We start from the raw sequence: 14608 nt of genomic DNA, 5'->3' as shown, positions 1-14608 counted from the left end.
CAACCACACTAAGGGCAGCCCCACGGATATCTAAGTGTCACAATAGCCCTACAATGGAGGTAACATTATCCTCATGGTACAAATGAGGAAACTGAGGCACAGAGATTTAGCCTCTTATGGAGAGACTACAATCCTGCTCCCTGAAATGAAAGGCTGGGAGAACTTGCAGAGAGAGGAGATGGCCAGGAAGGGAATGGAGGGAGGCCCTCCCAGAATCCCAAAGATGGCCTTGCCTACCACTGGGTCCTGAGCAACAGAAAGGTCCTCCAAGGTCCTTCCCTCATCCACCCAGTGAAGCAAAGCTGTTGTCACAAGAACCCAGGGCTGCCACGAGTATCCACCTTCCCCAGAAGGCCAACTTTCCATCTTTCCTTCCTTCCCTCCCTGGCACTTCTGGACCCACCCATCACCCATGTTTATGGTTTCTCATGGGGCAGTACCCTTCCATATCAGGCCTTACCACTGGGTGTTTTCCTGGTCAGTGGGACATTATTTGACAGTCTTCCAAAAAAAAAAAGAAAAAAAGATTTCTGTGGTCAAATCAGTTTAGGAAACACCAGTTTCTTCTCTGCAGTACTTATCAGAGCCTTTAATTCTCTTCAATGCATTCTGAAACTCCCACAGGGTGGTGGAGTGAATTTGCCAGTTTCCACCCTTATTTGTCCCCTGAAACTTTGAGGTTTGTCAGAACAATCTGAGAAATGCCATCCCCTCCCACCCCTTCAGGACAACCTGGCACAGCAGGAGGCACATCGACTGGAATCAAAGCAGGGTGTCCTAAAAGGAGATGTGTGAGACATTTGGGAAGCCCACCTTTACAGCCCCACTTGGCACTGCCAGGGGCAGCAGAAATTTGCCCTGTGTCTGCCCTGCCCACCTTCCTTTGGGTGAGGTGACTGCCTACCTTCCTGCCAGTGTCCACAGGGACCTAAGATACCAGCCCCTGCTCCCAGACCATGCAAAGCCCAGAGAGCAGGGGCCTTGGGAGAGCCCTGAAGGATGCTGGACAGTTCTTCAAAGCAAATTGCTCGTTCAACTCCATCATAAGCTTGTCAGTTTTAAAATTAACCCAAACTTAAAATGTATTAAGCTACCATTCTGAGAAGATGCAGTACCCACCCAACATTCCCTGTGGCCCTCCCACCTGCTCCCCAGGGAGGGGACTGAATCTCTCAACTTATAGGAAATTGAGGCCTCAGAAAGGAGCAGACACTTGCCTGTAGAGGCCCAGCCAGGGGCACAGCAGAGAGCCGCATGCAGGCCTCCCACTTCCAGCACCAGGAAAGGGGCCCGAGTGGACTAAGACCCCGACAGCAACTCATGTAACCATCAGTGGCAGCAGGACTCACACAGGACAGGATAAGAGATGCTCCATGGGCTGGGGGTGATGGTTCAGCAGCGGGGGTGGCTTTGGGGGCTTTTAGAAGCTGGCATGTCTGAGGCTGGAGTCAGCTGTTTCCCCAATCTCACTGGCCCCACCCTGGCTGGAGGAAGAGTGCTCACCCCAGATTGGCTACCCACAGGGCCAGGCTCAGCTGTGGGCAAAGATAAGATGTCCTACATGCTGCCTGCCTGTCAGCCAGCCCTGTGGCAGCCACTAAGACACCCTCTTGTGGTCTTGGGAGCTTCACAGTCAGGAACCCTGGAAATCAGGCCTGTGTTCTGGGCCTGAGACCCAAGCCCCCAGAGGCCCCTCACCCAGCCCACTCCCAGCAGAATGGTGCACTGCATCCTGTGCCCCCTACACACTCCCCTCTGGCCTGCCCCCACATAGGCAGCCCACACCTCCCCCAACATAGTCCACAGAAGCCAGGACAGCCTCTTTGCCTGGTCCAGGTCCCACCTGACCTGCGCCTGTCCCTGCACCTGTCTGGCCCCTGAATCCCTGGTTCCAACCCTTGCTATACAAAAATGACCCCTGGACCAGCAGCATCACACCACCCAGGAGCTTGTAAAATGGCAGAATTGCAGGCCCCACCCTAGACCTACTGTATTAGAACCTGCATTTTAACAAGCTGCCCAGGTGATCCAGGTCTAAGTTAGAGCTTGAGAAGCACTTTTATGGACCACTGCTCTAATCAAGCCATTGCACCTGTGGCCTGTAACCTCTGGTGGCTCCCCAGGGCCTAGTGAATCAAGTCCAGACTCAGCAACTTTGCAGCCAAGGCCTTCCCCAACCTGGCTTCAACCCACTTCTCCAGGCTGTGGCTTCCCCCTCCGCCTTGAGAATGCCAACCTCTCTTCTCCTGGCCAAAGCTGCCCAGGACTTCAGGACCCTCTAAAATCACCACCTCCTCCAGGAAGCTGGTCTGATCTGCACCTCATTTTTCACACCTGGATGGCTTACTCTTATTTCCTGGAGAGTGGAGGATCCTGTCCTGGGTTCCCACTGGCTCTGAGCACCAGTCTAGGGCATAGGAGATGCCAGGTGCTGACCACAGATAATAAGGCCCAGTGTGCAGTTGTTGGGAAGTCCATTCTCAAGACTCTGCCAGCACCTTCACCTCAACTCAAGGACTTGGGCAGTATGGACAAGCCTCCTGCACTCTATCTGCCAGAGAGGAAGCACTCCTGAGAATACCTGCCCTGTGCCTCAGTTTCCCAAAATGCAGAAGAGAGTATCACCAACTCGGCCTCCCCTCTTCCTAGGGGGTTAATAGGGTCTGCCAAGCTGGATGAACAGAGCCCCTAAACACTGGGGCTCAGAATTTGGAGCAAGACATTGCATCCCTGTGTGGTCAGCAAACCTTTGTGTGGCCAGCCAGCCAGGCCCCTGGGAAGCCAAGTCACCAGCCCAAAGGTGTCCTCATGACCAAACAGGAAAGCCCTGCAGGACAGGGCTGCCACACCCTCCTCCCAGCTCCCTCCTGCCTGGCCCAGTTCCTTGGAGCTAGCATCCCGTGGAAGTCCTCATTCCTTTATTCTGGGTCTGTAAGAAGGCACTCCGGCATACACACTGAAGGAGCTTTCAGCTTTCACAACCTCTGAGGAGCAAAGAAAAAAGTCTCTCCAATCCCATTTTACAGACAGACAAAAAGAGGGAAAGACAGGGCCAATAAAGAAGTGGATTAAGCTCTTTCAGTTAGCATTTGTCTGTCCCCACCCACGTTCAACCCATCCCTACTCAGACCCCTATCCAGGTTTCTAAAGACCAAGTCCTGACACTCCACCTCACAATATCCTAGATGAAATCCAAATCAGGCCAGTTTATCTGCAGAGCCCCTACGTGACCTCCCTGGGCCTTCCAGAGGCAGACAAAGAGGGCAGTGGGGCAATGCTAAACCCAGAGGGAAGATAGTCTAATGGTGGCATCTCAAGCAGGGAGCTGTTTTCATACCAGAGGACACTGCCCTCCTCAGCCCCCCAAAATCACAGTGTAATGATGCCCAACTACTTGGCCTGGGGCCAGAGCCCCTCCTGGAAGGAAAGGTGGGGCATGAAGCAGAGAAACTCAGCTGTCCACTCTGAGTGGGGTCCCCTTCTACCTTAGAGGGTATTATTTGTTTCCTACCTGCCAGGTCCCAAGGCCAGGCAACTCTGAGAGTCAGGAAAAGCCACTTGTTTAAGAAGCTTTCAGCTGATGCATATCTGAGAGGCATGAGAGAAGTGGCAGACTGGAGTGGTGTAGGGCACAGATTCTGGAGCCAGGCTGCCTGGGTTCAAACCCTTGCTGTCACTAATGAGTTGTAAGACTGCCTCAATCTTCCCATCTATGAAATGGGAGTAAGACCTACCTACAGAGATGTTTTAAGAGGATTAAATAAGTTAATATCTGCAAAGTCCTTAGAACATTGCCTGGCACCCAGTGAGTACACCAGGGCAGTGGCCCAGCCTCTTGATCTCTACCTGATTTCTCCCACCCAAAATACCCTCTTTGCTCCCATGTACCCCAGCTCAGGGCCTTTCCTAGACATGCCAGCCTGACCCAAATTCTGAGCTCCCAAACCCTCATTCCAGCACTCCACTCACCTCACAGTGTTACCTTGCTCCATCACTGGTCCATCTGTCCAGGACCTCTCTTGCCTCCCTCCCAGATTTGAGGTCCCCTGATTCTCAGCCCTACAGTCTGTGAGCACCAGCTACACAACTCAGTTCTCAGCTGGCTCCTCTGAGCAAAGAGGAGAACTGTAGGTGGAAAGACAAGAGTCTGTAGAGAAACCTCCAGCCCCAGCTTCTTCCTCCCCTTCAACTCCCTGATCGCAAGGCTGAGCACCTAGCAGTCACCCAAGGGAGTAGCGTGAAATAAATCCCTGACTACCCAGACCACCCCCATATCCTGAGTTAGATAATATACACACATGAACACACACACACACCCCTCTGTTGACCCTGCCTGGATTTCTACCAGAGAGCAAAGGAAATCATTTATCCTCAACCCGCAGAAGCCTACACCAACTGCACATCTTGCAGACCCACCCAGTCTCCTCCTCAGTGTACGGGCCTGCCTTTGAGCCACTTGTATCTTCTGTACTTCTCTTTTTCACACCCCACTGTCCCCCTCAGATTCTTGCAGCTATTTACATAACTGTTTTTTGTGGAAAGAAAATACAAATCCATGGGATCACTTCAGGTTTCAAGGGGGCTCCTGCACTGACCTCAATAGTGTCTATCTAGCCCAGCCCTGACCTTCCCACCTGGTTCAAGATTTCCTGAGCATCAGCTACATGCCAGGCACTGGGCTATAGGTGATCCAGATACAACAGGGGACCTTTCTGTCAAGGTTCCAGCCCCTGGAAAGTCAGACAAAATAACCAAACAACTACAACAAACCGTTATGGGTGCTGATAAATATAATGAATAAAGTAAACTAGATGCTCTAGTGAATTACTGGCACAGGGGCCCAGCAAGACTGGGAAGGCATATGAAGAAGGCACATTTACATTGAGGCCTGAAAAGTAAGAAGGAGCAGAGACATCTCAGCAGAAAACCCTGAAGAACATTACAAGCAGAGGGAACAGCACAAGTAAAAACACTAGGGCAGAAAAATGCTTAGGGTGTTCAAGGCACAGAAGTGATTCAGGTGTGGCTGCCTGGAAAGATACAAAGCAGACAGTAGTCAGGAGAATGCTGAGGGAGTCAGCAGGGGTCAGATCATGGAGGGTCTGATAAGCCAGGGGAAAGCTTCGAAATTTTATTCCAAGTGCAACAGAGAGCCATTGAGGATTTTAGAAAAATGAGATTATCTGATCAATATCTTTCTAAATCTTTCCTGATGCTCTGTTAAAATGGATTAGAGGAGGGCAAATTTGGAAAGCAGGTACAGCTACTATAGCATTTCAGCAATACATGAAAGGCAGCTCAGCCCCGGGCAGTAGCCTGGGGCAGTAGCAGTGGGGTCAGAACCTGAAGAACAGGCCCTAGATAGATTTTGCAGAAAGAACCAATAAGACTCACTGTTAGACTAGATGTGGGGCGGAAGGCAAAGGGAGAAGTTGATGCCACCTGGTTACTTATCTTTAAAGGCGGGTGGGTTATGGGCTGTTTACTGAAATGGAAAAGCCTGCAGAGGGTCACATTCAGGGCGTGCAGTCAGGGTTCTGTTCATTCATATAAAGTCTTCATACCTGTGAGATACCCAGAACACTGCAAATCAGCTGGGTGGTTGGATAGAGGCTGGGGCTACTTAAAATCATGAGAATAAACATGATGTATATTTAAGATGTACGGGTTTATAAACTAATGCTTGATTTTGAAAATCAGAAGAAAGAATGAGAGCTTGGCAGGGAAGTAAATAGAAGAGAGTCCGGGGAGCGAATGGGGCTGAGGACAGAGCCCTGGGATTCACCAACATTTGAATGAAGGAGTTGTTCCCAAAGATGACTGAGAAGGGCTAACCAGAGGGGGAAGAAGAAAACCAGGGGAAGCCAAGAGAGGATCCTGGCTCTAGGAGGGAAGATTAACAGGACTGAGGCCGGTCAAGGAAGATCTGCTTGTGGGGACGTGGAAATCACTGGAGACCCTGACTGGGGAAGTTCGAGTGAAGTAGTGGGACTGGAGCCAGATCAAGTGGGCTGAAGAACCGGAGGGATGTGCTCCAGAGAAGAAGGTGCAGACGGCTCTATGGAGAAGTTTTGCTTTGAAGAGATGTGGGAAGTGGGTCTGTAGCTGGGCAAGAGTGAGGGATGAAGGCAAAGAAGAGGATATATAGGGGTAAGAACGTGCTAAAGCATGTTCTTAGACTCCTGTGATGATCCAGGGGGAAAGAAGCCACTTCTAACGCTGGAGAAAGGGTAAGTAACAGAACAGAGGACAGTGCCGACCACCGTGGAAGCAGGAACTGGGGTGCTTCCTTCCCCTTAACAAGAGGGAAGGGGGCAAGGGCAGCAGAATGCAGGGGTGTGGGTCGACTTCACTGAACACACTTTCAGATGCACACCCACCCATCCCTCCATTCGTGCCACTCCAACGACCCTCAGGGCACCTGCCCTTTTCCTGCTTGCTCCAAACACCAACAAGTTCCCATCCGCAACTCCCCACCCCCCACCCAGCCCCGGACTGGCAGGGGATGTGTCACCACCAGCAGGTTCTGCAAACAACCTGTGGGTACCTCTCACCATTCATGCTAGCCACTGCACTTATCTCATCAGGCTGTGCCCCTTCCTGCCAGCTGCTAAGGGGTCCACGGCCCGGTCACCTGCTCCAGCAAAGCCCCAGCCCCCACCCCACAGCGGTGACCTCCCTCAGCCCCTCCCCCCAAAGTGAGCACTCCACACACCCTAACCCTTTCCGAGCCTGACTCTCGCAAAGGCCGGCGCGGCCGCTGAACCCCTAGCTGGCCCTTCGTAAAGAACTGCTCCCCACCTTGTCCCCGGTCCCCGGAGAGCACCTGGACGCCCGGAGGGAGGACGGCCCAGCCTCTCTCAGTGTCCCGGCCATCGCCCCTCAGCCTTTTCTTCTCTTCCCCAGCGCCCACCTTCTGGGCCGCCCGAGTAGTCGCTGGGCGCCCGCGCCGGCTTTGTCTGCGCCCACAGGGCTCCCCCACGCCGCACGCAGCCCGCGGGGTCCTCCACCTCCGCGCGCTCGCCCGGGCCCCCCGCCACCCCGCCAGACCGCCGCTTCCCGACGCGAGCGAGAGGGGCGCGGCGCCCACCACTCTCCGCGAGCCTCGGGGAACGCCGTGCACCCCAGCCTCCGAGCCGCGAACAGCGCCGGCCGCCGGAGCCCCACGCCTGCGAGCCCGCGGAGCCGCTGCGGGCCCCTCGCCTTCCCGCGGCGGCCGCAGCCCCGCCTGCGCCCGAGCCAGGGCCGGGGGCCCGGGGGCCCGGGGCCGGGGGCTGGGGACCGGAGAGCGGGCGCGCGGTACCTTTCCCTGCTTAGCCGGGGAAGTGAGTCTGCCGCGAGCGGCGCTCCAGCCTCGGTCCCTCCGCCTCCCCTCCTCCTCCAAGCGCCTGGCTTCCTCCTCCAGCCGCCGCCGGGACCTAGGGGCCCGAGCCAGCCGCCGCGGCCTGTGTGGAGCCCCGCTCCGCCTCGCGTCCCCGGCCCACCCCGCCCGGCCCGCTCGGGCCCGGCCCCCGCTCCGCCTCGAGGCGGGGAAGCGCCGAGCTCCTCCCCAAGCCCGCCCCGCCGGGAGCAGGGAAGCTGAAGCCCCGGGGTTAAGTACCGCGGTGGCCCTGCCTCCGGACCCCGGGCCCAGGGCTCCCTACTGGCACCCCACAGGGCCTCCTTAAGCTGGGCTCCAGACGTCCCCACATCCCCGCAGCCATCCGGCCCTTCCCGCCCTAGGGTGGACTCAACGTAGGGCAGAGGCGGCCCGAGAGGCAACGATCAGCCAGGATGCGCGGGCCTCAGTTTACCCGCCGAGTTTGGAACCATTCTTTCGAAAGAAAGGGAGCCCCTCTCTCCACCTGAAACCCTCCACGGGATCTCAATTGGGATCAGGGGGCTCATCCCCAGGGGTCACCTCCAATCTCATTTTCTCCCCAACAGTGATGCAGCCACCCCATCTGTGCCTGAGACCTCTGATTGTCAACCTCAAATCCTCAAAAGAAGGGGCATTGCTAGGGTGCCTAAATGGTTTTCTTGGCTTCACTGGAGATGGATGGTAATTATAGATTTGCTTTGTTTATGTCACCGTATTCCTATTATGTTAATATGTGTGTGCAAATTAGTTAGTAGTTTAAAACCTATACATACTTAAGGTACTCTACAAGAAGATATGTCAAAGAAATAATCAATCCTCCATGTTTCCTTCCATATGCTACATCTGTAGCTTTTCTTCTTTCTTCCTAATTACAACCCTCAAATAGAATTCGTGCCTCATATCGAATTTACCGAGTATCATAATTCCTCCAGGTGGTAAAGATACCTCGAGACAAGTGCTGGGCATAGAAGCCACAGGGCATAAATCTGCAAAGAAGTAAAAAGCTAACCTTTTCAAACAATATGGCTTCTCTCTCACTTACCAACTTTACATTTCCCTGTATGGCCCCGGAAGATGACTGGTTAGCCAGAGACGGGTAAGATTCCTCAAGGGAGGAACAACCTAAGACAGGCACAGTCGCAGAGGGGCCATCAGGTGAGAATTTGGCGATCAACAGGGGTGAGGCTCAGAACCTCACCCCCCCTGCTTTGAGAGAAATCTTCTGCATCCGTGGATGTTTTGCTGCCCTTGTCTAGCCTGGATTAATACTTAGTCCATAGGCACACACCTGATCATCTGATCATCTACATTTGCCCTCTTACAGCACTAAACTATGTTTTTTCTACCTTTATCTTGCATCTACCTACCACTTCAGCATTTTATTAAAAATAAAAATAATAATAATAATAAAGGGAGAAATGTGGAATCAACATATAAATCAAGTACAAAAATCAAACGAATATTCATATTTGACCTGATTGTTTATAGGTCATAATGCGTGATCAAAACCGAAAGTTTCTGTGATGAATGCCCTTGTACTGTTCACCATGTAAGAATTTACTCACTATGTAAGAATTCGTTCACCATGTAATAACTTGTTCGTTATGCTTCAGAAGATTGGAGACTGACGAGAATTAGACTTGAGATGGATTAATGATTGTACATTGAGCATTGACCCCCCCTATACTGAATTTTATTGTTGTTAACAACCATTTGATCAATAAATAGGAGAGATGCCCTCTCAAAAAAAAAAAAAAAAAAAGAAGGGGCATTGTGGGAGCTTGGGGGAGGGGAGTGACTCAAATCGGCACAGCCTGTCCCTTCGCAGCCGATGGTACCCACTACCTCATCCTTGATTTAATAAAAACCAAAGCACATATAAGTGTAGGGGTCCCTTTTTTCTTTTTTCAATAATTATTTCAAAATTATTTGTTCGTTTTCCATTTGAGATTCTGCAAGCACTGCTCTGGTCCCCTGTACAGTTTCTCATTTGTTCTAGTGTGGGGGCAGGGGCAGGGAGCAGAGGGATGTTTGGTCTCTGACAATTTCATTCTATTTAACACTATGAGCATCTCCAGGGCCTCTGGGGCTTATAGAGACCCAGTCCAAGGGGGAGAGGCCTTCAGAGGAAGCCAGGCCCCTGCCCTGAACTGTTTTTCAGACTGAGGAGGGCACCTTACTTCACCTCTATCCCTCAGGGGACCCACCAGGCCCCAGGGCACAGCATAGGTCTGCATGGGTTCAGAGGCCAGGAGGGTAGATGAGCCTCTGCAGAAATGGGATTTGATGCTCCCCTGCAGGAGTGACATGCTTTGAGGTAGGCTACAGAGCAGGGACATGATGAATTTCATATATGGCTTCTCAGTAGAAAAGGCCTTATCATTGCCCAAGCAATTCCTACCACCTAAAAGCCTTTCTATCCCCTCCTAACAAACCACTATGTCCCCTTGGAGTGAAGTGATGAGTTAAATGTCATACCCTCTTCTATGAATCCTCTCTTACCACCAAGGAAACAGAATATTTACAGGTGGACTTTCAATATTAGAACTGCTAGGTTTGAATTCTGCCTCACTGTAGCCTTTCTGTGCTTTCCTTACCTTATCTGTAAAATAGGGTTAATAAATAATACCTACTCTAAAGAGTCGTATTGAATAAGAATATTAATATGGACTTGATGAGTTATAAATGATGAGAAACTATCAAATTGGTTTGGTGTAAGCAAATTGGAAACTTGTATGTTCATATAACAGAAGACTCCAATTACCATTGACCAACCCAGGTGCCAAGAGGCTCAGAAACTATCATCAAGACTTCACCTTCCTCTCCTCACCTCTCATCTCTGTTGCTTGCAGTAGCAAGATGGTGGCCAGCAGCTCTAAGCTCCACCCTCACAGCCCAAGTCCTCTTTCAGCAAAAAAGCCAGGTTACACCAAGTTGGCTCTGACCGGGTCACATATCATTGTTTGGGCCTGAATTGCATGCCCAACCCTGGACTCGGTGAGGAAGGGTGACATCAGGGCACTGCTTACAATTAGAAGGTGAATGGGCCCAGAGCTGGGTACCAAGCACACAGAAAGTTCACAAAATACATTGGCCATTGTTGAGGACGTTCATCATGTTTTGGGTGTGCCCCGTACCTTTTGAACATCCTCCTATCTTTGAAGAACTTTCCATGTCATGAATGCTGCATACCCTACTCCAAAGCCAGAAACACTCTTTCCCAGTCTCCTTTGCAGCTAGAGGGCTGGCATCATCCAGGTCCTCCTACCAGATGCACCACTGAAGATTTTTAGGTGGAAATGAAAAGTGTGAGGAGACAGGGATCACCCAGAATCCATTCAAGAGGATGCTCAACCCTCACAACAACAAGGTGGTCCTGGAGGCATCTGGCTTTAGAGACCACAGCAGCAGACACACTGGACAACTTGCCAAAGGACATTGCAGCTGTCTGTTGCTACATAACAAACCACACTCAAACTTAGTGCTTAAACAACAAGGATTTCTTATTTCTTACAACTCTTTTCATTGACTGGGCTCAGCTAGAGAGTTCTTCTGCTGCATGTGATATTGGCTAGGGACAGCAGCTGGAAGCTTAGCTGGGGCTGCTTCTCCCTCCATGTGCTCTAGAATAGCTGAGGCTTCCTTACAACAGCACAGCCTGGCTTCCCTCTGGGGGTGAAAATGGAAGCTTCCAGGCATCTTAAGACCCAGGGCCAGAACTGCCAATTCATTACTTCTGCCACATTCATTCTGTTGGCTACAGAAAAGCAGAAAGTGAAGCCCAGATTCAGGGGAGGATAAATTGACTCCATGTCTTGATAGGAAGAATGGAGTGTTGTGTTTACTAGGGCTGCTGCAACAAAGTCCCATTGGATGGCTTAGTCAACAGAAATGTATTGTCTCACAGTCCTAGAGGCTGAAGTCCAAGATCAAGGCATCAGCAGGGTTAATTCTTTTGATGAAGGAGAATCTGATCCATCACTCCCTCCTGGCTTCTGACAGTTTGCTGGCAATCTTGCACTTGGAGATGCATCACACCAGTCTCTGCCTTCATCCCTTCATCTTCTTCAAATGAGTTCTCCCTCTGTGTATATACCTATCTCTGTGCTGAAACTTCCCAGTCCTATAAGGATACCAGTGGATCAGGGCTCACCTTAATCACTTCACTTCAACTTCCTTCCTCTGTAAAACCCCTATGTCCGAATATATTTCATTCCGAGGTACTAGGGGTTAGGATTCTAACATATCTCCAACATACCTAGCATGTCCTTGGGGAGACACAATTCAACCAATAACAAGTGTGCATACAGATACAGAAGGAATCCTTGGTAGCCATCTTTGCAGATAATGTACCATAAAGCAGAACCCCAGGAATACCTCTCTCTTATCTTTGAGAATAGATTCTTGGGGTAGGCAGGTTCAACTAGGGCCTGGAACTTTCAATGCTCCTTACAAATCATACCACCACCACCAGGAGCCTTGGTTATAAACTTTCCAATCCCCTCAAGGGGGCCCTTAGAGACTGATTGTGCAAAGTGGATTTTATCTAAGAAGTTTCCTCATTGTTTCCCCCCAGAACACCAAGGGGAAGGTCAGGTTCAGGCCCCTGACCAAACGTGAGGCTTTGAGAAAGTTTGGTGGACTCCCTTTTGTCATCCTTAGAGCAAGGGTAATGATAAAATCCTGTCTCTCAAGGTGTGGTGAGGATTAAAAAGAATAAAGGGTGTGAAAAATGATGTCCAAGCCATCAGGCCCCTTCCAGGTGCCAGCAATTATTAACATCTGTCTCCACCACATCTATACAGCTGAATTAGACTCCATTTTGTGTTGAAACATTGATCACAGTTAGACTTCACACATGTTGAACACTTTACAAAGCACTTCCATACTCACCACCACAGGGAGTTGGGTTGCCCTGTGTTATGATTGGAAAGTAACAAAGAAAGGCTTTAAGAAGTATATTAGTTACAGTAACAAAGAGACACAAAAATATAGTGGTTCAAACATAATAGAAATTCATATCTTACCCACATAATAAAGAGGTATTTCCATTTTGTAATGGCTTTCCTTCACATAGTGATTCAAAGATCCAAGCTCATTCCAAATGTGTGCCTCCATCAACCATTAGGGTCTGGTAGTCACCTGCACAAAACCAGGAGCAGGAGAAAACCTTAGCTTGAGAAATGACTCACATTTTTTTCCTACTCCCATGCCACTGGCCAAAACCAGTCATCTGGTCACACTTAACTACAAGGAAGTCTGGGAAATGTGCTCTAGCTACGAGCACAGGAAGAGTAGGAAAGGATTTTTGGTGAATAGGCAGCAGTATCTGCCATGAGTGAGTTTATACTGTTCTAGAAGGGATGTATCCCCAAGGAAGTGTCACTCCTGGTTGGAGGATATAGTGGGTTGACTTACTGGTCACAATTTTTCACTTCCCAGAGTGATATTTTGCATCCACATTCTTGCCATGGACTCATAGAGTTTGAGTATATTTTCCCACCCACTGATGGGCTTGACCCATGTGGCTTTCTCTGGCCAAATGGAGTAGTAGTGGTAGTGTCTCAGTTTTGAGAGTTTCTGCTCAGCTTTAAGAGTTCCTGCATGTTTCACTTCCTTCTTATGCTTTCATCACCTCCATTAGACATGCTCCCCTGGATAACTACTGCCTGTCATCCTGGTGCCACAGAATGAATACGCAAGGAGCAGACAAGAGCTCAACCCAGAACCTTGAACAAAACTCACCCAGACCATTATCTTGAAACATCCAGTCCAAGTCTAGACCAGCCAACACCCCTCCAACTTACAGATGCATGAGATCAGCAGAGCCATCCCAGCCAACCCATATACACAGGAGAAATAGAAACTAATTGTATGACACTGAGGTTTCATGGTTGTTATTTACACAGCACTGTTGCAGCAACTGATAGAGACAACCCTCACTCACCCAGCCTTTATGGGTGATGTCATAAATTATGTCAATTCCATCTAATCCAATTGCAGAAAGAGAAAACAAGAGTACCTGGCTCAAAGCCAGACCTGAATGGCCATGGAGTAAATGAATATTACATCTGAGGTCAGGTTCACCCTCTGTACTTCCTCTTGTCCTCTCCACGTATCCTCACTGGTGTCCTTAGGTTTCTCCACCAGGACAGGAGTCCCTGATATTTAAATCTTGGTAATCCTTGGTTTACTGTATGGTTGTCCCAATAGAACAGTGATGTGCCGATGAAAGGACACTAAAAGGTACAGGCAGACGATGCAACTTCCAGTACTGTGGGTGAGACTCCAACTTAGCACGCCCAAGAGTGGGAGATGTTGCAGCAGACTCTGATGACCAGACTAGCACCTGCAGCCTTCAGGTTCCCACTGAAGGAAGCCAGCTGCTGCTGGGACCACCCCATCAAGCTGAGGCTCCTAACAGGTACACTAGAGCCAGACTTGTCAGACTGCAAATGAAGAATCTGGAGACCCTGTTGAAAAGGCAGGTTCTGACTCAGCAGGCCTGGGGTGGGGCCTGAGATTCTGCAGCTCTAATAAGCTCCCAGATGAGGCCGATGCTGTTGGTCCTCAGGCCAGACTTTGAGTAGCAAAGCTCCAAAGCAATGCCATCAACCTCAGCTGCACATTGGAATAACCTGGAAGCTTTAAAAGCACTGATGTCTCAGTCCCACCCCCAAAGGGTCTGATGCAGGGAGTCTGCGGTACACGTGGGCATTCTGCCTATTCTAGTGTACAGCCACTGCTCTAAAAGCACCCTTGGTTGGTACCCTCTTGGCTCCTCCACACTTTTCTGGAGGCTCTGACTCTCTTCCTGCCTTTATCTTGCCAAGTAAGGGAAAATTTTTTAACTAATTCCCATTTGGTAAAAAAAAAAAGACAATCAATCATATCAAAAAAGCAAAATAGAAAGGCACAAGTGGAGTCCTTTAAACTGAACAGATGTGACCTTTGGAAAATCTCACTGCCTATTTCCCCATTTACTTGTGCCCGGTGCAAAACACCAGGACTACATGTGTGGCCCAGATCCTCCTTCCATCCACCTGGACAGTCTGCCATTCAGGATGAGCAGGATCTTAATTAATCCACAATCAGATGTAAACAGGGGGGAGATGTTTGCTTTTTAACCAGGATAATTTAGTGTCTGTTTTATGGCAAAACAAGGATAGACAAATGGCCGGTTAGCTCAGTTGGTTAGAGCATGGTGCTAATAATAAAACAAGGATAGAAAGATGGAGATGAGCTTAG

At 50.1% G+C, this 14608-nt stretch overlaps 1 protein-coding gene across 5 annotated transcripts in view; it reads right to left on the bottom strand.

Annotated features, from left to right (window-relative positions):
- The window catches only part of SMOX (spermine oxidase), a 104008-nt gene that overhangs the window by 29167 nt on the left and 60233 nt on the right, over positions 1–14608 (bottom strand). For 2 of the 5 annotated variants that reach the window (XM_073236882.1, XM_017663885.3), the window contains one exon: positions 12388–12502. The gene's annotated coding sequence lies outside the window, so the exon portion shown is untranslated. Of the gene's footprint in view, positions 1–7303; positions 7477–12387; positions 12503–14608 lie in introns of those variants that run through there. The other 3 variants (XM_037017505.2, XM_037017503.2, XM_037017504.2) reach the window with 3 other exon arrangements.

Source organism: Manis javanica, chromosome 5 (genome assembly GCF_040802235.1).
Source record: "Manis javanica isolate MJ-LG chromosome 5, MJ_LKY, whole genome shotgun sequence".
NCBI classification, from domain to species: Eukaryota; Metazoa; Chordata; class Mammalia; order Pholidota; family Manidae; genus Manis; species Manis javanica.
The sequence above is the reverse complement of the archived record's forward strand: the minus strand, read 5'-3'. Positions and strand labels throughout refer to the sequence as shown.